Here is a 25570-nt window from a genome sequence, read left to right as displayed (position 1 = left end):
GCCTGAGGCTTGGGTCCCACCGGGAAAGTGGCACCAGGGCCCTCAGGACAGTGGCGGAGGTCCCAGGAGGCAAGTCCCGGCACAGAGACTCATGGACCCAAAGATTGCTCCAGGGCCAGAAGGGGCTGCTGCGCTGACAGCCACCAGGCAGGCAGCCTTCGAGCTCCTCCAGTTGCCATCCTGCAGGCAGGGAGGACAGTGCCCAGACCACCCCGGGGCTCCCCCCAGCCTGCCAGGCTGGTACTCTTACTCTGACAAGAGTCCCCATGTTCCAAGCTAGGTTGAAACAGTGCCTCAGGCCTCGGGGCACATGCACCCCCCTGCAGGGCGACTCCTACCCAACACCTGGGGATGGCTATTCCCACACATCCCCAACTCACAGCAAAACTTAAAAATGAAAGTCGGAAGATACAGCCAGGAAACCAATGCTCAAGAAGGAACTCCAGGGTGACTCTTCCTAGAGCCATTGCTACTGAACATCTTTAAAAACATTTCCAGGATGACTTCCTAGAGCAATTGCTGTTGAAAATCTTTAAAATTCTTCATTTCAAAATTAGCTTTTATTACACTGTCTTCCCTATTCTACCAAGACTCTAGAAAACAAAACCATTACAATTTCCAATTCTATCTTATAGCAAGTTAGAAATACACATGTTTCCTCAAAGGATTCTACGTGTTTTCTTGGCAATATCCTTTCCATGCCCCATGCTACTGCCCCCAACAGGGAAGGCTTTTCCAACCCAACCCAACCCAACCGCTCTGAGACAGGCCCCTAACGAATCGTCTACAAACTCTTGAGACAGGCTTGCCCTGACAAATCATCTGCAAACTCCATCTTCCACTAAAAACAGTACCGAAAATGAGCATATTACCACTTTTAAAAAATTACTGTAAAGTGGACAGTGTTCAGTTCTGTGAATTTCGGCACAAATATTCCCATAATCGTCATCACACAAGCAGAACAGTCCAACAGCCCCAAACCCACTCACGGGGCCTCATAACCATACCCTCCCATTCTCAGCAACCACCCTCTCCGTGTCCTCCCATCCCCCAGGTCTATCTTTTGCGAGTGTTGTCGCAAAACACTCGCAAAATCACGATTTCCTGGGCATTGTGCTTGGAGGTGCACCCGGGGTGTCCTGTGATCAACAGCCAGGCCTCGGGGCTGCTGGGTATTTATTATTCCACATATGGCTGTGGCACATTGTAACCTGTTTTGGGCAACTATAGACAGTGCTAATAACATCTGGGCACAGTTTTTCTTAAACATCAGATTCTGTTTCTCTAGGGTAAATACCTAGGATTGGGGTCACCGGGCCCCACGTTTGTGTGAGTTCAGTTTTGTAAGAAACCGCCAAGCTGTCTGCACCGTGCTGAACCCCAGCATCGCACAGGAGTCCCGACTGCCTGTCCTCACCAGCACCTGGGGCTGTCGGAAGACCTTAGTCAGGCGCTCCAGCAGCGGTGTGAACAAATTCACTGCGGCTTCGGTGCACATCTCGGTGCAACCAGTCATGCTGAAGGTCATTTCAGATGCTTTCGGGCCATCCTCCCGTCCTTCTCAGCGAAGCATCTGTTCAGGTCTCTTCCGCTTTTAAGTCAGGTGGTTTGTTCTCTGTCATGAGCCGTGGGAGTCCTGTGCATTCTGGATACGAGTCCTTGGCCGGCTGCATGGTTCGTAGACATCTTCTCCCCATCTATCGAAAATGTGTCTCTTCAATTCCCTAGGGGTGTCTTTTATATTAGAAGTTTAATTTTGATGAGTCTTACCTACTTTTTTCTTCCTTGATTATGGATCATGGTATGGCTAAGAGCTCTCACCCTAGGTCTCCACAATTTCCCTTTCTTCTGCAGGTTTTGTAGTTTGGTATTTTACATTCAGGGCTATGGTCCACCTTAATTTTCATACAGAAATTTCTCCCTGTTTTCACTCTTTTGCATACGGCTGTCCCATAATTCCAGCACCATTTGTTGAAAAGACTCAAATTCCACTGAACTGCTTTTGCATCTTTGGATCTGTTCTGGACTCCACTCTGTCAGCTGACCCGTGTGTGTGCATCCTGAGCATAATTTATGACTTTAGTGGCTGTCTCTGTGAAAAAAAGTAACTCTGTCTGGAAGCAAAAACTACATTAGAAGCGCTCTAAATAAGATTCTTCCTGTTGTCAGGAGAGCAAAGCCACTGCCCTAAGCAGAGGTGAGGCCTCAACAGCTCCCAGGCACAACCTTAACACACAATGGGGAAGGGAATTCATTTCAAGGGCCACAACATGAGACCAGCATAGCCATGAAAACTGCAATAATTTCACAACAGAATGAAATTCATAAAGAATTGCTGAGAAGCGTGTGATAAGTTACATAAATCACTGTTCCTTAAATTCTGACGGTTGACTAGAACAGATATAGCTTCACGGTACAGTTCAAACAGGAGAAAGGTAGGTAAGGGTGGTTTCCACACCACACAGGGCCTGCAGGAAAGGGACACTCTTCCTCTAAACGGGAGATCCCGGGAGTGATGTGATAAGCCATGGTGAGAGTCACAGAACTGTGCAAGCCGGAGTCGCGGCCTTTGCCCCACCACGGAGCCTGTGTCCATGAACGATGAGGCTCAAATGTCAGGCGGGGGCAACCGAGGCAGTTATCAGGGGACAAGAAAACGAGCGCACGGTGGAGGCAAAGGTCTGAAATCGCGCGGCAACTTCGAGTCAAGTGGGACAAACTGACTCAAAATACAGGTTCCAAAAACCACCACAGAGAGCTGTTCCTCGGCTCTGGAAAGGCTAAGTGACTAATGCCCACACTGAGCATCTGCTCCCAGAGACGACCCTGGTGACCTAAGGCCCAGCTCCTCCGAACCCGCGCCGAACCTCAGTGAGGAACTTTGTTGGTATCTTACAGCACATTGACATGTTCCCTTAAAATCTGGTATTTCATCAACAATGCAGGCGCCAGCTTTGACTCATACACATTTCGATTAAACAAGATAATTTACACCCTGACCATGCCAGGTAAGAGGTTTACTACAATCTTTAAACAGAGCCAGAGGCTACAGTCTGCTCCTACACAACACCATGTCTCTACAAGTTCCATGGGTTTTTACTTTCCATGTCTTCACTTGCCTAGTGCTAGAAAGCAGATTAAAAATAGAAGGAACCCAGAAACACTATTGAATGAGACTCAAATATCTTGCAGTCATCATCGTGATGAGATGTTTATTAAACGGAAATGTTCTCCCCTATAGAAAGCAGCACACAGCACACATCAACACGCACTGATAACTGTCGCCAGCATTCCAGATCATCTTCCCTTCCATGGCCACAGTGCAGGGCAATAGACCACGCACACCTGCAGACCCACGGAAAGCGGGGTGACACGGCCGATTCTTGTAGCAAGCAGGCCAGGGTGCACTCAAAGTGCATCTCTTTCCAGAGGGCCGCCATGGAAAGTTACACATTTATTCTACGAGTTAATGGCACTGCACCGAACATTTCTGTAAGATTCTCTAAGCAAGCATTTCCTTCTGCCTAAAATGGCCCGACACAAACTGAAAAAGCTCTTGGAGCTGCCAAAGACTTCAATATCCCCTTAACTATTGTCATGCACATCCATGTGAAGAGACCACCAAACAGGGTTTGTGAGCGCAACATGGCTGTTTATTTCACCTGGGTGCAGGCGGGCTGAGTCCAAAGAGTCAGCGAAGGGAGCTAAGTGTGGGGCCGTTTTATAGGATTTGGTTAGGTAAAGGAATATTACAGTCAAATGGGGGTTGTTCTCTGGCGGGCAGGAGTGGGGGTCACAAGGTGCTCAGTGGGGGAGCTTTTTGAGCCAGGATGAGCCAGGAAAAGGAATTTCACACACACACACAAAATCATCGCTTAAGGCAAGGACCGGCCATTTTCACTTATTTCTGGTAGAATGTTATCAGTTAAGTCCAGGCAGGGCATTTGCACTTTTGTGATTCTTCAGTTACTTCAGGCCATCTGGGCGTATATACGTGCAAGTCACAGGCGACGCAATGGCTTGGCTTGGGCTCAGAGGCCTGACAACGATAGTCTTTACTTTTAAGGTGTGGGGTAAGATCATATAATCCCCAACTAAGCTCCTGATGCTGTGTGTGGCATCTAGCAACAGCACGTTCCATTCCTGGATTACATTTGACTCAAGAGTCCACAGTGAGAACGATTTCTGGTGAATGAAACACCAGGCAGGAGGGTGATTCCGCTGGGCAGCTCTTCACACACAGCCCAGGAGCTGAGGGGAGAGGAAGAGGCCCACGCGCGTCCACCGTGCTCACGACCCCTTGGAATGCGCCCCACTCCTAGAGACCCGGACCCAAGGGAAATCTGACCTGAAAATGGGCAAACCCTCACTTTGGCAGAGGGACAGGGACTCGGCCCACAACTTGACCTCAGAGCAACACAAGTGCAGACATAGCACCCCAGGACACCCTCTCCACCCAAATTCAAGGAGGAAAACCAACGCCCCGCCCCCTTGCGGAAACCCCCGGCTGCTGGAGCAGACACCTGCCGGCGTGTGCAGCCTCTCCTGTCCCACGTTCCGGGCTCAGCACCTGTGCCTCAGCCCTGGCACTGCTCGCCACACCCACCAGGTGTTCCAGGAGGGGCAGGTCCTAAGGTCTCCACTGCACCAAAGCCTGCAAGGCAAAGGGACAGCTCCCTCCAGCAGGAGTCCAGAAGCACACACTGCACCAGCGTCACAGCGTGAGAATTCTCCCCTCGGTCTCCGAGTCTCCAGTCTGTTGCCCGCCACGGTCTTCTGCCAACGGTGAGGCCCAAGCTGGGCGGCACATTTGGTTCTCACCATTTCCCTTGTCAAATCAATACTGCAAACATATCCAATTCATCCTGTCACTAAAAATGAAATAATCCGCCATCTCCATCACAGATGATGCAATCAGGTTTTCATTACCGGGTTTTTGTTTTGTTTAGTTTTTTGTTTTTTTTCTATTTTGAGATGGAGTTTCTGCTCTGTCGCCCAGGGTGGAGTGCAGTGGTGCGATCTTGGCTCACTGCAACCTCTGCCTCCCGGGTACAAGTGATTCTCCTGCCTCAGCCTCCCAAATAGCTGGGATTTCAGGTGCCTGCCACCATGCCCGGCTAATTTTCATATTTTCAGTACAGACGGGGTTTCACCATGTTGACCAGGCTGGTCTCGAACTCCTAACCTCAGGGGATCCACCTGCCTCCTTCTCTCAAAGTGCTGGAATTACAGGCATAAGCCACCACTCCCGACCATTACTGGTGTAATTTCTAAGCCACTCTCTCTCACACCCACTCCTTTTTTTTTTTTTTTTTTTTTTTTTAAAGAACCAGCTTTATGCCTATATTTTTTCCAAGAGAACCAGTTACCCCATTTCAAGTACAAATAAGACATGGTGTTTAAAAACCAAAAATGCCCATTTGCACAGAAGTCTCCAAATACCCAGTCGATTGAGAATAAGATCAAGCTGTTGGCTGAATACAACTTCCCTTTCCATCTGTCTGCCTGTGAGTTAGACACAAGGACGAAGCCACGAGCTGGGGACATAAAGGCAGGAACCACCAAGGTAGCCGAGACTCCAAATAAAAGCTGGAAGGACCAACACAAATGCACCACACCCTGCACACCCTCCTCTCCTTCCTTTTCAGAATTTCCAGAGGATGAAACAGGGACCTTCTCAGACGTCCCACGGTGCAGGCGGCCAGAGGGGAAGGCGGCGGCAGCCTGAATGAGGCGACCGGGAAATCACATTCCACAAACAGAAATTCTCCATGTGCTTTACATCCTCTGTCTCTGAAGAACTATGCCAGTCTAACAATCGCTAGAAAACGACATTCAAGTGTCATTTCCCATTTCAAGCAAAGAAAACAGTGGTGGGGCATGAGGGAAAAACATAGCCATGTGTTCTGGGCTATTAAATAAGGTTTTTTCTGTTATAAACGTATAATTTTACATTCTCAGATTTCTGTATAATTGATATGCTTCCTAATTAGCAGACATAGTAATAAAAAGTGAATTCCAAGTGTAAGATCGGAGGAACCGTTCACATGGCTTCAGGTTCTGCTACTGGGTTTCAACTTAAGAAAATGGTTCTGTGTGTTGGTAACAAGGCCTGAGAGTCTGTGTGAGAGTCAGTGTGGCTGTAATCAGGGTTCGTGTTGGTTCCCTAGCAGAGGATGTTACACTGTTACATTATCTTCTACAAAAAATCCTGAAAAAAATGAAGGCTGAATAGACATACACACCCTCTCAAAATAATCCAAATGTCCACCGATATGAAAAACAGATGAATTACGGCTTCCATCGTGGAATATTCTTCAGCAGTGAAAACAAACTATAGCCACAGGTGCCAACTAGGATAAAGAAAACCTTTTAAACACGCTTAAAGTGAACTGACTAGGCAGAATTCCTTGATTACAGGCATCTGCTCCAAAAGGGTACTGTTATTAATCCTGTGATGTAGAATGATAGTTAGCAACCCTGTTTCGGGGCACATCTAGAAAAAAGCAAAATAATGACTACACAATTTTAAATTCTTTGTAAATTATAACTATTACTATGAAAATTCTAAAAATGTGAAAATCTTCCCAACTGTTATTGGACACGCTTCAAAATAAATACCCTGGCATTGCTTGCCACACCCACAGTTGTGCCAAAATAAATGAAAATATAGCCCAAGGTAGTAGAATTGAAACCTGAAGATGTACGAGCCGTCCCTGCCTCGCTATCTATACATCGTGTAGAAATTTAAGAGCAGGTAGTGACACTGCAATGCAAGGCTCAAACCAACTGGGTATTTGGAAACTTCTATGCAAAGTGGCATTTTCGGTTTTTAAACACGGTGTTATTTGTACTTCAAACAGGTAACTGTTTGGTTCCCTTGGAAAACATATAGCCATAAACCTGGTTTTTTTAAAAAAATACGGGAGTGGGTATGAGAGAGAGTAGCTTAGAAATTTTAAAAGTATCAGCAGGGAGCAGTGGCTCATGCCTGTCATCCCAGCACTTTGAGAGGCAGGCCCAAGGGGCCTTTGAGGACACCGGTCTCCTCTGCTGCCTGCCTGCTGGACTGGCCCCCCAGGACATTCACTGGGTTTCCACCCCGTCTCATTCAACATCCCAAGGGTGGTCTTCATCCTCGTCTGGGGCTCAGCTCTGCCCCAATTTCCTAAATCTCTGCCTTCAGAGCCTGAAAACACCCACGCCCAGGGTCACCCTAAGTCCACGTTTACCCCAGAGAGTCCCCATTTTATGTTTTCCAGGCATCGCCTTAGTGATAATTTATCCTGTAAATTCCAACTGCCTTCACACCTCACCCTTGCTGTCTTCCAGCAGACCCCACTCAGATGCACATGCCCCAGACCCCACACCCAGGTCTGTACATGCTGCCCTGCTCTACCCATGTGGGGACCACCTCTCTTTCTTGAGGAATCAGCTGGCGATCATCTCCTTGTGGAGGGCTGCCCTGACTTCCAACTCTCTCCAGCAAAGGCAGAAGCCGTCCTCGGTAACTTCCTCAAAACTCAGGCCAAGTATGAAGATGGCGCAGATGCTAGCTGTGCCTGGGATGCCAAGGGCAGGGTCCACAGATGCTCTGCACATGGCCCGGGGCACCGCCTGAACACAGCAAGTGCTGAAGAAATAAAACTGACATGCGATGACCTCTGATAGGGCCTCCTTCACCATCCACATCTGTCTCCCCACTGGACAGTAAAATCCACAAGACACGGAGGGCTTGTCTCACTCATCTTCAAACTCCCAGGGTCACCCTGGTAGGTAAAGGGGACTCAAATGTCTTCTGAAGGAAGCAGCTGGTTAGCTGCCGAGTTGAAGGGCCTCTGAAATTCAGAGCTCTGCATAGGAGTCCAGCACACTTTATTATGAATGACTCCAACCACGGCAGAAGTGGCCGTGGAACCAGTGCTAACCAATTCAGGGTTTGTTCACTGTTTCTCAGTTCATTATCACAACTCATTCTCACAGAGCAGCTGCGCACAGATCCTCAGACATCTACACAGAGTGGGACGATGGCGCCAAGTCACGTCAACGTCCTGTTGCAGACTGGGAGACACCAGTCAGACACGGACCCAGGTAGAGCACAGACCTCGCGTTAAATCGGCTCCGTGTAAACAGCACTCCCTGCCAGGCCCTTTCCTATCTGCACAGCTTCTACAAATTCAACTCTCGCACCTGACACCTAAGAATACTGCACACCCCCAAGTGAATCCCCTACTCACCTCCCAAAATGACCCGGCATGGCCGAGTACAAGAAATTTCAACATAAGGGAACTGGAGGGCATGTGGGGCTTTCTCGAGTCCCTGCTGCCTCCTGATGGGAGGGCCCAATGCTTCACACCCCTAGTGAAGGGCAGGTCTCTTCGGCCCCCAGGCTTTGACCTGGAGCTTAAATTAGCATTAACTAATTTCACTTTCCAGGACCAACTTCAAAGGCCTGCAAAGCTAGAGAAGGGAGAGGAGATGGAACACGCCCTCACCTCAGATCTGCTGCAAGCACACACTTCTCAGATGCGTCCCAAGGTGCACAGCGTGTCCGATGCCTGTTTCACATCCACCGACCTGCAGGTCTTCTATGTGGCATCAGCCTCCTGGGCACTGGGAACAAGAGGTATAATGGCAAGTCCCCTATGCAGCAAAGCTGAGGCAAAGGGACCCAACACGTTGGAACTGACCTTTTTCTGACAGTCTCAAAACAGAAGGAAAATACTGTACAGCCAACTTCCCCTCACGCAGGTTTATTTACCTGTGACTCAGAGGCCATGACAGACAACTTCAGGTTCTCACCGATTCCTATTTTCCCCATCCAGGAAGCCTTTGTTTTTAATATCGTACGAACTTGCCATTTTGTAGGCCAAAAACAGCAAATATCGGCAGTTTCCTACAGTTCAACTGAATAAAATATGATCATGGCCTTTTGTGAAACCATGAAGAAAAGGTGGATATCTCAATATGTGTTTCCAGACTGGTTTTGTTCCTGAAGCGGTAACTCTGTTCACTCAGGATATTAGACACTGAAGAATAAACATCAATATCCCACCAAGAAAACCAAAGGAATGAAATAATTTTGCATCCACCTTGGAGCCTTTTTAGGACAAGGCAGGACACAAACTTCTAAAAAGCTGCAATTCTCCCTCTGTATACACAGGGACATGGATTCCAGAACATGCCCCGAGTTTACCCAAATCTACGTATCCACAGGACCCCACGGCCACCCTATGGAACCACATGTAGGAAACGTCGGCCCTCCACAAAGCCAGGCTTTTTCAGTAAGGGTTTGGTTGGAAAAAAAATTAACACAAGTGATCCTTCGAAGCTCAAAACCCATGTTGTTCAGGGTCAGCTGCATTTATTACTTGTGTCATATCTGAGGCCTGAAAGCCATCATTCTCGATACCTTAATGTGACGGTTAACAAACTAACTGTTCCGATTAGAAAGAGGAAAAAGCTTATTTTTAAGCTGACAATGAGAGTGGATGCGGCTACAGTGAACGGAGAACAGACCTAAGCAAGCACCAAGGCTGGGGTGACTGCCTGTGCTCAGACCCACCAGGGCCTGTTCCTCCATCTCCCTCTGCTGAAAGGGATAACCGCTTCTCCCCCACGGTTAAAGGGCCTTTTTAAAATATTCACACGAGAAGTGCTATGAAAAGCTGAAAGGTCACAGATAACATTTTTAAAAATAAACATTAACGTAAGCATTTAACAAGCCAATTACGATTTAAAGGAAAAAAAAAAACGGTATTAAGTTCCTGGGTGCAGGGGCTCATGGCCGTAATCCCAGCACTTTGGGTGGCCGAGGTGGGTGCATCACCTGAGGTCAAGAGTTTAAGACCAGCCTGGCCAACATGGTGAAATCCCTTCTCTAACGAAAATACGAAAATTAGCCAGGCATGGTGGCGGAAGCCTGTAGCCCCAGTTACTTGGGAGGCTGAGGGAGGAGAATCACTTGAACCCGGGAGGGAGAGTTTGCAATGAGCCAAGATCGTGCCATTGCACGTCAGCCTGGGCGTTGAGTGTGAAACTCCATCCCAAAAAGAAAAAAAAATATTAAGTTTTCCTTCCAATGAACCTATCATTCAGCCACCGAGGTATCCTATAGCTACTTATTCAGCCATGAGATACACCACAGGCGATATAGGCGAACAGGACACAGTTCTTCCCTGAAAGAAGGCTGCACCCTCAACAGAAGGGAGGCACATACTCCGAATGGAATCGGCATAGGGAACAGATGCTGCTGCATGTGGAACTGGCTGCACAGAGCACCCACTCAAGTGTCTGAGAAACAAGGAGCCTTTGGTGCCATCACCTTCCATACTTGAGCTGGGGCAGTGGGGAGCCTGTCATCACCAAGGACAAAAAGCCCCAGAACCACACAACGAGCTTACAAACTCACCGAGGCGATGACTGAGCAATGTGTGTGGAGTGATGCGAACACGCAGATGTCAGGGCCACGCGCGGTGTTGGTTTTGTGCATCAACCTGAGCGTGCCCGGGGTGCCCAGATGGCTGGTTCTGCATTATTTCTGTGTGAGATGCATGTTTGCCTCTGGACTGAGTGGAGACCCATCCTCGCCGGTGTGGGGGGGCACCACCCTATACCCCCAGGGCCCGAGTAAAACAGCAAGGCGGGGAAAACTGGGTTCACTCCACCTGTCTGGCTGATGGGCCAGTGACATCTGTCTTCTGCAGCCCGTGCTTCTGGGTCTCAGCTCCTCAGACCCCGGTGGGATCTGCACCCTCCGCTTCTCAAGTCTTCAAGCCACACCCTCCCAGGACTCTAGCTTGCAGCCTGTGGGTCCTGGGGCTTCTTGGACTCTGTAGCCCCTGCAGCAAGCCTCGCCCTGGAGACACACGCACACCCGGCTGGCTGTCTCTCTGGAAGCCCTGACTAAAAGCCGCCCCTAAAAGTGGTCTTCAGAATTTCTTTCTAGCCCTAAGATCCCAGCGCCCCTCCTACAATTCTAGGCGGAAAGGTGAACGGAGACCAATGGACAGAGGTGTGTGCGAGGACACGCCAGGCAGCAGCACTGGGCAGGAGGGCACTAACGCTCACTAAGCAAAGAATCAATGTTGCTTGCCACAAAAATGAGAGCAGTAAAGATTTCTTCAAACAGAAATGAGTTTGTTTCATGATTTGCTCTTAATACATAAGAAAGCATAAAATTAGGCCTATTAACAATTACGTAAGTCTTTAGAGGCCCTTGAACTACTTCTGCCCCGAGTCCTTCCCTTGCTATTGATGGAAATATGGGAGAAACCAGGAGGTCTGAGCGTGGACCTGGCCGTGCTCCCAGGGGCCGAGGAAAGCACCCATCTGTCCAGTCTTTCCTCCAGCCCGCGGTTCCCTCTTACCCAGACTCTTGGGCTGACGCGGCTCATGCACTCAACAGCGCCATCATTAAACGTTTAGCTTCGCATCACGAGGGCCTCCTCTGGCCTCTTCTGACCACTCCTGAACCTCCAGTCAGCATTAGTCTGCAGGACACACGTGGACAAAGTTGATGGATCACGGCCTCCAACGAGGAAGGTGCCAGGCAAGGAGTCGGAGAGCCGGGGATGGAGCAGCCCTCACCCAGAGAGGCGAAGGCCAACAGCGGCCACCACCGAGGACCTCCCTTCCCACCCTGAGGGCAGCTCACCCAGGGAAGCAAAGGCCAACACCGGCCACCACTGAGGGCCTCGAGGGCTCTCCCCATCCCGAAGGCGGCTGCGATCACATTTCCCATCGCACCAAGAGACCCCTGTATTGAGCACAAACCTTTCCAACCTTTGAATCAATAAGGAATCACAACACAGACATTCCCTCAATCCAAATGGCCAGCCCACAAAACAGACACGCAATCATACACATTTCCTGTGGGAAAATCAGTCAGTCTCTGGGGCCTCGCGCCAGGGGTGGGGGAGCATCATGGGGAGACGCCCCAGCCCCAGCCTGGCTCCTCCCTCTATAGCTCCTTTTCCCTCCTCTTCCCCCCGACCCCTTCCCAGCCCCTTCTAGCCTCAGAGGCTCCTTCCTCAAATTCTTTCCCCTTGATGAAGTCATTCATGCCCAAAATACAAGGCAAAGTCATGGGGGCTCAAGAGAAAATCCATACCGTGGCTCGCGTTTTAGATTCTCATAAGTTTGAGAATAACCAAGCAAGAATCTTTGGCATCTGAATGTGGTCTGAAGGATTCTGAGCACAATGCCCGGCACTGGCCCGGAGTGGATCATGGGTGTCTCGGACATCTTCACAACTCTACATCAGTTATTTTGAAACACACCAGCAGAATAGAACCATGTGAATAGCTGCTTCTCAGTTAAAAGTAGGAAAAGACTCCAAAAGCTGCCCTCAAGGAACATCCTTCCCATGAAGAGTTTTCTGCATCGGGCCCTTCAGGCAGAGGCAAGGCCCCTGGGCCCAACTCCCTCATCCCTGCGTCATAAAGCAGCAAAGACGGTGGGGAATAAAGCAAGTGAAGGAGTCAGTCCCGCACAAAACGGGCTCCAGAAGCCACAGCTACTCTCCCAGTGTGGGAGCCAAGTTCAGAGACCTGGAAACACCAGCATTCCCAGGGAGGAGGGCAGAACAATGCCATTTCCCCCTAGTTTAGGGAGACACCACCCCACGTCCTCTGGCCTTAAAAGAGGAGAGACTTCACATAAATGATTTCAATGACTCCACCACACACAGAAAGTGGGCTGAGGGCTAACACAACCATATAAATGCCTGGCAAAAACACATTAAATGAACACACAGATAAGCAAGGTTCTCCTGTTATCCACGAAATATTCAGAAACAAATCCAGTAAGCAATCTCTTTGCAATCAAAAGACCAATTCAGAGGTGCAGATTAAAAATCAACATACAACTGAACCCTTAATACACCGAGAACCAAATTCCACGGAAGTGTTATCACATCACCACCTCCCAGCTGAAGGAAGTAGCACTGGCCACTGACCAGCTGTTCACTCGTGGATCAGTGAACGAAAGGCAGTGCTGTCCAGGACAATGATGAGATGTTAACCTGAAAAGGGCAAAATTGCAGAGGCTGGAGGGACCTTCCAGGTAACCCGGCCCCCTCAGTGGACAGAGGACCCCCGTGGGACCACAGAGCCCAGAGCTCCAGTGTGTTCGGGGCAAGGACTCAACTGCAACCCTGATGATGTCTGAACGCCTTCTGCCCTTCTGTGTCTCGGCCCCACTAACAGGGAATCCGTGAATGCTAAGGAAATGTAACGCATTTTACAATACATGTAGATTTTTAGCAAATTAAAGATAAACAGTGACAAACTTTGAGAATTAACTAAAATATAGTTCAGTGAATGCCCAAACTCAAAGCTAGTCTCCAAGAGGTGATAAGCTGTGTGTGGTGGTTAACGCCTGTAAATCCCAGCAGTTGGGGAGGCTGACACAGGAGAATCACTTGAGCCTAGAAAGTTGGGGTTGCAGTGAGCTGTCATTGCACTACTGCACCCAGCCTGAGAAACAGAGTGAGACTGTCAAAAACAAACAAACAAAAACAAATTAAAGGAGTTCAAATGAACTCGCCCATACCCTTTAAATTTTCATTTGGGTACATGGGGTGATCTAGTTCCTTTTTCCCTTGCAATACATGAATAATCTAATAATTAAATATAATCTAACAATTACATGGGAAAATTTAATTATTTTCCCATTTCATTATTCCCTATCTCAGGGAAAAAGTTAAAAGTATTCCCTATTTCAGGGAAAAAGCTAAAAATCATTTTAAACCTTCCTTCCACAAAACAGTATACTCAGTCATCTCTATCTGCTTGATCATGTGGAATTCAGCTTCACATGTCTACAATACGGTTTTTGTTAAACAGCGTTTATGTAGACAGGCGAGAGAAAGAAACACTTGGTCTATGTAGAAGCAGCAGAAGACACGTTTTAACAGAAAAGGGAGAAGATACCACCGTGTGAATCTGGAAATTCTGTCCTCATCTTGTCCACACACACAGAAAACACCCAAGCACGTGCCTAGTGTCCAACAGGAGCACAGAAAGGACAGAGATCCCTCCAGTTGTTTAATGACCAGCCCCACTTGTCACCGCCACATAACAAAATCCGCACGGCAACTTCAGCACGTTTCATTCACGATTCCACGGAAATCAGGCTAAAGAACATATAGATGTTTTGCCCACATTTAAAAATCCAAGTGTGGGACTCAAAGAAATAAAACACATTATGGGTTCACTTAACTTTTCCAAATTTTTACTTGGAGAAACCTATAAAGTTCTTGTCAGTTACATCCTTAATTTTTTCAATAATTTTTAAATGCAAAGGTCGGGCAAGACTTGTAAAGAGGTACACACATACGGCCCGGCGTGGTGGCTCACACCTATAATCCCAGCACTTTGGGAGGCCGAGGTGGGCAGATCACGAGGTCAGGAAACCGAGACCATCCTGGCTAACACGGTGAAACCCCGTCTTTACTAAAAATACAAACAATTAGCCAGGCGTGGTGGCGGGTGCCTGTAGTCCCAGCTACTTGGGAGGCTGAGGCTGGAGAATTGCATGATCCCGGGAGGCAGAGCTTGCAGTGAGCTGAGATCTCACCACCGCACTCCAGCCTGGGTGACAGAGGGAAACTGTCTCAAAAAAAAAAAAAAAAAAAAAAAAAAAAAAAAAAAGGAGGTACACACATACATGCCACATTCTTCTCTCAAAGAGACGGGCCCTTTTTTAAGATTTCAGAAGTAAATGTGGTTGTCACCCTGCTTTTGAGAGGATGGGCTGTGTTTTAAGCATGAACAGACTTTCCTCCATGCACCAAGGATGCACCATGGGGGCAGTGCTGCCGCCGCCTCCCCAGTCTCTACTCAGGGTGGGGCAAGGGGAGCTCCGTTGTCTCCCGTATACACCGTCAACAGGCCAGGTGCTCAGAAGGAGGCTTCCAGGACTCGCTGTAGGCATTCGTCAGCAGGGCAGGCAGTGCCTCGTGCTGGTGGGCATGCAGCAGTAAGGGGGTCTTGCACTTCACTCCCTGGGCCCAGCCCCAGACAGAGGGGAAAGAGACACCTGTATCATAACTCATGTGTATTTATAGATACACAGAGACTCTGAAGTGCAAGGTGCAGAACTAGAAGGAATCATGGAAATAAGAGGGAAGACATTTGGTTACGACTGGCAGAGTCACCTCAAGCCTCAGCACTTCCTGCCGGAGCCCTCACTGACCAGACTCCTCCAGGGTCACTGCCACTGCCTTGCCCAGCTCATGACAGTGCAGACAGTGACAGAGCCTCAGAACAACCTCCCACTCCTTCCTCACCAGCCCAGGGGATGAGCTGTTCATGAGTGTCCCAAAGCCTGAATGCGGGAACACAGAGGTGACTGAGCAGAAAGGGGGACAGCCACAATGGCCGCGCGTGTGCAGATATTGCGGGGCACCCCAGCAGCCCTTTCCGTCTTAAAGAGGACGGCCACGGGTGTGCTGATGCTCCCGCGTGACCCAGCCGTCCTCTCCACCTTATAGGGGAATGGCCACGGGTGTGCGGATATTCCCGGGTGCCCCAGAGCCCTTTTCACCTTAAGGAGATTTTCACAGTCTCATATCAGTCTCCAAACTATTCAGTGAGGTTGGAGGAGTATCACTGTGGACCAACACTGATTGGCACCAAGTAAGGGCAATTTTATAACCATGTCTCAACCATGAAACAATCAGGTCTTTGGCCATCTGGTCTAAGCTTTTTCTGTAACAAAGTTGGATAATTAAGTTGAACTTTGGTTTTCCAAAGCTTGTTACAGAAACCACATCTTCCTAGGTGTGGCTCTGTGGTGTCACGTGCACACATCAGTAGCCAGGCTTGCCAAGACTCACGACACGTTACACGTTCACCTGAGAAGGCTGCTGAATCATTGAGGGCTCTGGCGTGCTCTGAAATGAATTTGCCACTTCAGCCTACACTCTACTCCCTTGTTTGGTTAAAGAAACCCAAAAAGCAGAATTTGTTTTGGCCAATCGCCTGCTGACCCAACTGCAGAGGTTTTAATTAGAGTACTTTCATTGCATCATAGAAAGCAAAGTCATATAGATCAACTCATTATTACCACTCCAAAGGTTTAGTAAATCTCCAGATAATCAGGCAAACATTTTAAGAAGCTACATTAAGGTTTACGATACTCAAAATTTAAAACTACATCCATGCTTCAAAAAACCACCATTCTCATTTTAGATGGCCAAATGCATATGAGAAAGAAAGAAACGTGCTGAGCGCATTTTTTGGGTAATCTTATGGAGAAACTGCCACTTTAAAAATGGCTCTAGTTCCTGGCTCCAGATGGGTGTGGTGGGTTGCCTCACTCAATTTCAACTCCACCTGAAGCTGGGACACTAGAAATCCATTCGCAGACTCCACGGCACCAGAATTCCCACTTCTGGAAACAGCCAGGAATGCAGACGTGTAGCAGAGAATTCTTTCCTGCCCACCCTAACCGTTCTCTGTGGAAGGCAACAGTCAAAGACAAGTCCACCCCCCTAGGCACAACTGCACCACGAAGAACCATTTCAAGGTGGGAAGTGATTGATCAGTGGGAACAGGCAGTTTAGCTAATCAGTTATAAGGCAGAGAAGGGGGGTTTGAAGGCCTGTATCTGGTCTTGTCCTCGGTAAATGGTCATCCGCCAGTCAGTCTAAGCCACATGGGAAGGGGCTTCTTGCAGTAAAAGTGGGGGCGCAGTTGTGGGGAGGGGGAATGTCTTAACCATCACTGTTTTACAGGATCACAGGGCTCAGGCAATGTTCAGTATTGTCACACACCAAGGTTTTTACAGTCTGAAGAAAACTACAGTCCTAAGGTGTCTGTTCTCAAAGCCCTTAAGTTCCTCCTGCTAAGATTCCCAGAGAGTCTCCACTTCTTGCACCGAACCCCAACTTACACAGGCACCTGCGTCTTCCTCCTGCAGCAAATGCAGATAAGAAGCTGTGGCTCTGCTGCAGTAATGATGCCATGCAGCCCTAACACCACAGCAGAGCAATGGCTCTGGCCTGAATGTCCCCAAAACCTCATGCTGAAACCATCTCCAAAGAGATACATTAAGAGGTGGGGCCTTCGGGAGGTCCTGCTCTCAGGACTGGGGTTGGTGTCCTTGTTGGGAGGCCTAGAGGAGCCCTCCTGCTCCTCCACCACGTGAGTTCTGACGAGACGACCGCTGCCACGCAAGACCTGTTGAGATGCTGCTGTCTGTGAGCCACAGGCCCTGGGGCACCAGATGTGCAGGTGCCTTGACCTTGGACTGCCCTGACCTTGGACTTTCCAGCTTCCAGAGCTGTGAGCAATAAATGTCTCTTTACAAATCACCTAATCGACAGCAGCTGGACAGAGGCAGTAATGTCACAACATGAGTAATGTCACAACTTTCTCAGTGGGCCAGAGGACTCCCCATGAGCCACCACTGTAAAGCAAGAACTCCCTGGAGGATGGAAAGGGGTTCACAAGGAATTCTACCCAGCACCAGGGTGTCTGTCCTTTCTTGCAGGAAGACAGCTGAGCCATGGCAGGAAACTACAGGGTGGGTGGGGCTGGACAGTAATGTGTCACCTGCTCATCTAAGCCTCAGTCTCCTGCCTCCCATCACGACAGTGGGGGTAACACCCCCCTCACCTGAGCTGTTGGGGGAGGTAAGAGTGCTGGGTGATTAACAATTGTTAGTTCCACAGAAATAAGGCAAAGAATCTGCCCCATGACTTATAAAACCAAATCAGCCCAGGAATTCCACATCACTACTAATTTGCATGGGAAAATACCAGATTCTCCTAAGTTCTGGCATGCCATTTGTATTAATAAAGTTTGCAGAGTTTTCACATACTAAGTATATAAAACAGGAAAATAAATCATGCAATTTGGAGGCTGAAGCAGGAGAATCACTTGAGCACAGGCGGCAGAGGTTGCAGTGAGCCGAGGCCTCGCCACTGTACTCCAGTCTGGGTGACAGAACGAGACTCCATCTCAAAAAATTAAAAAAAAAAAAAGATTTTGCTGCTTCATACTAGTAAAGTGGGCAGACTCTACATGCCAACGCTTATTCAAAGGTCGCCTAACACTGACTCAGGAACTCTGGCCCTCATGTGCTTGGAGTTTTAATCCTAACAGTGTTAAAGACCACTCCCCCAGGAGCTCTGAACAAGTACTCCAGGTATACGCTGAACAAGACCACACACTCTGACCAAAATCTAACTTCCCAGACCCAAACTACAGAACCACAGAAGACACTGCTTCTGTCCAACTTTGTGTTCTGCCATCGTTTGTGTCCATTATTTCCTACAAACCATCTCATTAGAATTTAGGGCACACAAAAGGCCGATACAACAGGGTTACTTTTCAAAGGTTTGGAGGTGAAGAACAGATACAATGCATTAGCTTCCTATTGCTGCTGCAACAAATTACCACAAATGCAAACCTCCTCTCAGCCCTGGAAGTCAGGAGTCCCAGGGCTGAAGTCAAGGGGTCAGTAGCTTGTATTCCTGCCTGGAGTCTCCCAATTCATAGAAGCCACCATGCAGCTTGACTCACAGCCCCACACCCCTCCTACCACTGCCCTGGCCTCAGCCCTGCACCTCCTCCGGACCCTGCCCCTGCCCCACACTCGTCCTCACCCCCACAGCCCTCTGGCCTCTATCTCGTCCTCAGGTCTCCTCCTCTGAGGCAGACCCTCGTACTGCCTTCTCAAAAGGCACATGTGAAGACACTGGACCCACCTGGACAACCCAGGGTCCTCCCCCATCTCACTGTCCGTTACACTCACATCTGAAAGCCTCTTTTGCCATGGAAACTTCATTATACTAACAATCATTTAACAAGTCCATTCTAATGATGTGAAATTTGGCATTGTTTTCCTCCTAATGAACAGATCAGTCACCCATGTAACCTATAAATATTTGACTATTAAATATACAATACTGTAGGAGACAGAGATGAGGAAGACGGTTCCTCCCTGAAAGACGACTGGACCCTAGACGGAGGGATAAACATTCTGAACAGAATCAACATAACTCAACATTTGAGTCGGAGAGGTCAAGCAATAAGACGTTCAAAAAAGCAACCAGAAAGTATGTACTGTGCCTGTAGTTCACATCTGCCCCTGGCGTCATGAGCACGAGCATGCGGAAACGCACACAGGGCCCAAGTTTAAGATCAAATATAAGGAGCTTTCCACTGTAGTATTTAACTAGATCTTATTACAAAATAGCCTCCTGATTGCAGTTTTTATCCAAAAAGTTCTCTGTAATTAAGGAAATTAATTTTCCCCTAAAAGGCAGTTCTCTAGCTATCATTCTATATAAACTAAATGGGCATATTAAAGAAAAAAGACAAATGTTTGACTTCGGGGATTTGCCTACGACTTGGATAAGCATGATTTTCTTCTGGCCAAGCAGGGAGCAGCTGGACCAGACTGGAGGGAAGGAAGAACAAATTTCCACTCTGACCTCAGTTGGGCACCAGAGTCTTCCCTGTCAGAATGTGGGTGTGGTGCTTCCCACACACCAGCCTCTGACGAAACTCAGCCCAAGGGTGTGGGAAAAGGCTGTCTACTTCTGAAAAATCTACAAAGTGCAGACACATCAAAAGCTTCAGAAGACTGTAAACGGCCAAGGAGACCACTACACCCTTGGAGTTTACAGAAAATGGTCAGCATCACACTTGCCTGAGGTCCAGGGTCAGCTCCCAGCTGCCGCGACGCCGTGAACGCAGCCCTGGCTTCCCCTCTGATGCAGAGAGCTGGTCACTCTGCCAGCAGCACTCAGAGCTCAGAACATTCTAGAGGAAAGCAACGTGTTCCTTTGAAAATGAGGAACCGGGGCCGCACAACCGAAGCTCTACGACTGTCTCAACTACTGGGTTTCGGGGTAGCATTAGGAAATCGTGAGAATCCAAATCTCAATTTCATACAGATTCCAGATTCACTGCAGGTTCCAGAATTTCCTGAGACATTCTTCCAATTTATCACTCAGGATTCCCTTGCCAAAGCTAATGAAGTCTACATTCCTTAAGGAAAACCCACCATAAGCACCACCACAAATAAGATCAACTGACGCCCGCCCTTCGCACCAAACATAGAAACTGTTACTCACACAAGACTGTGCTGGAGGCAGCTCTCAGCTGAAGCCGAATCCGTGGGACTTCATTATCCCCATTTTGGATCGAGTGTGAAGACTGTCAGCGAACCAAGGCCCCAGTGTAAAGCAGAGAACAGATCCTCTGATGCCTGCCTGAACATTTCCTTCCCACCTCTGGCTTGGATATTGAACACCCTCAGAGCTACTGAGTCACCCACATTTGCAGGTCATTTATCCAGCCACCAGGATAACACAATTATGCGATAAAAATGCCTTCTCAGGGCTTTGTCATACTCAACAAAGAAGCTCAGAAGGCTAGGTAAGCGCAAGAAAGGGGGAAGCGTCCTCCAAACAGACAAAAACCAAGGAAAACCGTGCAGAGACTCGAGAGAGAGAGCAGAAACACAGCCCGCTATAGCCTTTCAGGTCCTGCTGGCCGCAGCCCTGCGTTAGGTGGCACCATTTCCACAGATGCATCCTGCTGGGCCCACTTGAAAGGTCCCGCTTGCGAGACACTCACCCCCACTTCCAGCTCCTGCAAGACCCGCTGCAGCCTCACTCCATCCTGGGGGCCGACTGTGCAAGTCTTCCCGGCGAGACCCCTCAGAGCCTACTCAGTGTCTGAGACTGGGAAGCACCAAGGATCCAGAAAGGCACAATCCCGTTCTCCTCGTGCTGCTTTCTGGGTTCCAAGTTGTCTAACGAGTCCTGCATAAACCCCGGGCTGGGGAGCCAGCCAGGGCCCAGCAGCACCCAGCTCATGCGCTCCACTCACCCCACAGAGGACCACGGAGGCCCCAGCACGCTCTGTCCGCGGGGCAAGACACCAGAAACAGCCACAGTTCAGGGTTCTGCCACCCGCCCCGCTGCCGTCATTACCTCCTGGGATCTGAATTCTCATTGGTTGGAAAGGTGATCCCACAGCTCCGCTGCCTTAATTACCTGCTGGGATCTGAAATTGCATTGGTAGGAAAGGGGATCTCATTGCTCAAGCACTCCCTGCTGCCTCCTTGCAAACAACATAAAAAATCCAAAACCCCTTGTAAAGAACGTTTACTATAACCTCAAAACAAGACACATCCCGAGACCAAGGAAGATACACACGCACATCTGACACCTGGTGGACGTCAGTGACCGACGCCACGGCTTCCGTGTGGCGTGTGAAGCAGGAGGCCTGTCACGGTGACTCAGGCTGGGGTCTGAATAGGGGTCTTCCAAGCAACTAGGCAACCAGGACGCACACCCCAAAACCCAAGTCCCCGCACTCATGTACCTGGCAGAAATGCTGCGTGGCCATCGACACCAGTTGTGAACCAAGACCGATCTGTGTCCTGTGGCCCTCACAACGTCCGTACATGCCTGGGCCCAGCACAGGCACGCAGGGAACCCTGCTCGCCTCCAGTGGGGTTCTCTCCTGCCAAGGGGGATGGCCCTGAAGTCCGTTGAGATTTCCAAAGCTCTACAAAGTCGTGCTTCCTCCTGCTTGTTCAGAAGGCCTAAAGCCCTGAAGACACCAGTGAGAATTGACCTAGCCTCTTAAGGCAGCTCAAATACCTAAACACAGGAACGCTGGACCTCTCTGCCCTCGAGAGCAGCTGATAACACACTGGGCTAAGCAGAAGGTACAGATGTCACATCCAGAAGCCAGTGGCGCTCAAGATTGCATTCCAGGAGCCGCCCATGTGAGTCCCTCCCAAGGCTTCCAAGTCCCACTTGATTGTTTTCATCGTATCTCTGTAACATCAGAGACATTATATCTCACGGTATCTATGAGATCGTCTCTACTTTTATGAGCACATATGCTCTCTGACTTACAATGGGATGAAACTGTTCCAATAAACCAACATAAGCTGAAAATATCCTAAATAGAAAGTGCATTTGACATCATAGTTTCAACTTACAACGGGTTCATCCAGAGGCAGCCCATCTTGGGCCAAACAATGCACTGAGTGTGACTAGTTCACACCATCACAAGGTTGAAAAAAAAAAATCAGAAATGTAACCATTGGGAGCCAGGGACCATCTGTATTGGGGCTCCTGTCTTCAGAGACAACAGAAACCTCTTCTTAGACAAGAATCACAATTTATAATCCTCAAAATGTTAAACTTAGTTTAACAATGTAGAGGTTCAAACAAAGCCAAAGTAGGCACACAAGGCCGTTTGTGTCATTCACTAAGACGCACGACTCTGTAATAACCCTCACCACAGCCCCTCAGGGTGGGTCGGTCCCAGAGGCGGTTGAGGCTTGTGGCTACGGACACTAACGAAACCAAAATCAGAGTACGCAGGTGCAGTCAAGTCATATGACTTCTCCACTAGCATATGCACAAATGTTCATCAGCAAATCTCATCTTCGCTTTACCTCCCTCCCATGACCTAAAAAGGAGTCCACCACACACACCCATACACACACACACCACTTCAAAAACATAATTAGTACTTGCATTCAATTCTGGGCATTCGGAATAGACCTAATGGGTGATTAAATCTCTCCTCCAACCCATTGCTTAGTCTTCTTAGAAGATGAAGGATTTTGCATAACACAAGTCAACATATAAAAGATCTGCTATAGAAACAGACTTTCAAGTGGTCCTCATTATAGTGATTCAACTAATATACAAAGGACCCAACACACAGCACAGTGTATATTAGAAGAATGATTAATTTGTTCCCCTAAAAATCCTAATATCTACACAGAAAAAATACCCAATACACATTTTATCATTCTTTACCAGTATAGTCATACAAAGGAGTATCACAAAAGCAAAAGAACACATTTGGTTTGACTCGCAGTTCTAAGTTTAATATAAAATTGCTAAAACCACCAAGACAAACATGACTATGAAATATTTAACGATCTTCACCTAAATTCAAGTCACCATTCAACCACCAATACCTCTGCTCAACTTACGGGAACTTTCCAAAAGTAAATTCTGGAATTAACAGGACAAAATTTTCTGGTGATAGAAATTAGGAAGAAATTGGTTGAAGGCGGTTCCTTGGCTGTCAAACTTTTTCTCAATAATATTTTGTAAAATAAAAGCGTCAAACAGATCTTTACATTAACTTACAATCTATCAAGCAATACTGGAGCAAGTTTTAAATATTAGCCACATTCTGTCAGGGCTAACATTAAATCAGTATCAGTCTCATGTCTTGCAGGATCCACAGATCATCTTCTTAAAACCACTTAAGGTTTCATAATTAACTCAATTAAACAATGTAAGTCATCTCCTTGATCTTTGACATGAAGGGGTAATTTTCCCCCAAAATAGTACCTCTTTCCTTGACATGATTTAATCTGTGGTTAGAGTATTTAACAGGATTTCTTTCCCTCTTAGAAAATAAAATATACACCTTTCCAATATGAAAAACTCTAACTGATAATGCCATAGCTTACCCAGGTCAAAAGCATTTTTTTTTAAGTTAAAAAAAGAACCTAACTGCATCTTTGGACCTTATGTGAGGTAGTGTCCAGGGTCACTGGGACCCCTGCTTGGCCAGTGTAGCTGGGTACCAATTAAAGACAGAAACCCGAGCATTCACTCAAAGCCCCTTCCTAGCTGTTCATCCTAGTGGAAGAAGCCATTAGTACAAACGAATGCGGCATTCTAAGGAGGGCTTTGGGGATAGGCTGCTTGAGAACATCAAAGTGGCTCACGTCCCCCGAGTATAAAGCCAGTGACTGCTCTCAGCTTCCATCCACAGTAGCCAAGGTCTGGAATCACCTGAGTGCCCGTCAACAGGGGATGAAGGGAACGTGGCCCGAACACACACAGGAACAATACTCCATCACACAGCGGAGAGCCCTATCATCCGCGGCAGCATGGATGGAGTTGGAAGACATTACGTTAAGCAAACGAGTCAAGCAACGAAACGGCGCATGTTCTCACTCATAAGCAGGAGCTGAGAGCAGATCTCGTGGAGGCCAAAAGTAGGTGGTCAACAGGGCCCAGCAGAGCCCACTCATAAGCAGGATGGGCAGAGGCTGGTAACGGGCACAAACACACAGCCCAATGGGAACACGAGACCTACTACTGATAAATCAGCAGGGGGATGGCAGTGGGTCATCTACCGTGTATTTCAAAACAGCTAGGAGAGAATAACTTAACACAACCAGCACAAGGAAAAGAAACTATTTAAAGTGAAAGACATCCCAAGTACACAGATTTCATCAATATAGGGGTGAATCGAGGTATCACATGCACTCTGAAAATATGTACATATATTATGTATCAACAGAAACAAAAACCAATGACAGAACCATTTGCGAAGCACGTGGAGGAGAAGAATGGGAAGCCTGACATGGTGTGGCTGTGTGTCCCCACCCAAATCTCATGCTGAACTCTAACCCTATGTTGGAGGTGAGCCCTGGTGGGAGGTGATTGACTCATGGGGGTGGTTTCTAATGGTTTAGCACAATCCCCCAAGTGCTGTCCTCATGATAGTTCTCCTGAGATCTGGTTGTTTGGAGGTGCATGGCACCTTCCCCTTCACTCTCTCTCCCCTTCCAGCCATGTGAAGACATGCCGGCCTCCCCTTCACCTTCCATTTTGATTGTAAGTTTCCCCAGATGTAGAAGCCTGTACAACCCACAGAACTGTATGCCGATTAAATATTTTTTCCCTTATTACCCAGCCTCAGATAGTTCTTTATAGCAGTGGAACAACAGTACAGTCCTCAGGACCAGCAATGTTTTCCTTCTACCCAGCGGCCAACAAGGTCCTACACCGTAGCTGGTTTTCCAAAGCTTTGCCAGAATGCTGAAGCTGTTTTGGGGATACTAACTTTCCCCATCTCTGGCAAACCAGATGGGGCATCCTATTTGCCTCTTACCACCTTTCTCAGAGAAACCCCACCTCTGAAACAGCCTCCACCAGGGGCCTCCTTCAGCAGCAGCAAAGCTGAGTGTTCCTTGCACTTCCCTTCTTCTGAACAAGTAAACATCTTAAGCTTGTTTTTCCATCTTCCCAGCTCATTGAAAAAAATATCTTATGCTATTTTCCTAACACACACACATGGAAGAGAAGTGCCGTGAGGGCAGGGGCTCTTGTTTTCCCGGATCTGAGCCTGGCCCTCAAACACTAGGCGAATACTAACACTATATCCAGAGGCAGAAATGCAAATATCCATATGACTTCAAATACCCTAAGGACCTAACAGGCCGAGTGGCCCATGTAACTATGGTGTGCTGGGCCATTCAACTGGTGTCCAAATCCCCGACCAAGTGAGCTCTTTAATTTCGAGACTTTTCAGACAGCTGTTTTGTTGTTGTTGTTGTTCTGTTTTGTTTTTATTAAAGGGATATGTTACAATTATAATCAAGAATATCCCAGGCCGAGTGTGGTGGCTCGTGCCTGTAATCCCAGCACTTTGGGAGGCCAAGGTGAGCGAATCACCTGAGGTCAGGAGTTCAAGACCAGCCTGGCCAACATGTTGAAACCCCGTCTCTACTAATACAAAAATGAACCGGCCATGGTGGCAGGCACTTA

At 48.1% G+C, this 25570-nt stretch overlaps 1 protein-coding gene and 1 long non-coding RNA gene across 2 annotated transcripts in view; both read right to left on the bottom strand.

Moving 5' to 3' along the window:
• Positions 1-25570, bottom strand: part of LOC141410199 (uncharacterized) — a gene marked incomplete at its 5' end in the record, with an annotated part of 195210 nt that overhangs the window by 107791 nt on the left and 61849 nt on the right. The gene's annotated exons all lie outside the window — the stretch shown is intronic.
• Positions 3186-25570, bottom strand: part of LOC135970487 (uncharacterized) — a 29759-nt gene continuing 7374 nt past the window's right edge. Inside the window, exons 2-3 of the long non-coding RNA XR_010586135.2 lie at positions 8496-8613; positions 3186-4843 (exon numbers count right to left, since the gene is read on the bottom strand). This is a non-coding gene — a long non-coding RNA (uncharacterized lncRNA). The remainder of the gene's footprint in view (positions 4844-8495; positions 8614-25570) is intronic.

This window comes from Macaca fascicularis, chromosome 4 (genome assembly GCF_037993035.2).
Source record: "Macaca fascicularis isolate 582-1 chromosome 4, T2T-MFA8v1.1".
NCBI classification, from domain to species: domain Eukaryota; kingdom Metazoa; phylum Chordata; class Mammalia; order Primates; family Cercopithecidae; genus Macaca; species Macaca fascicularis.
The sequence above is the reverse complement of the archived record's forward strand: the minus strand, read 5'-3'. Positions and strand labels throughout refer to the sequence as shown.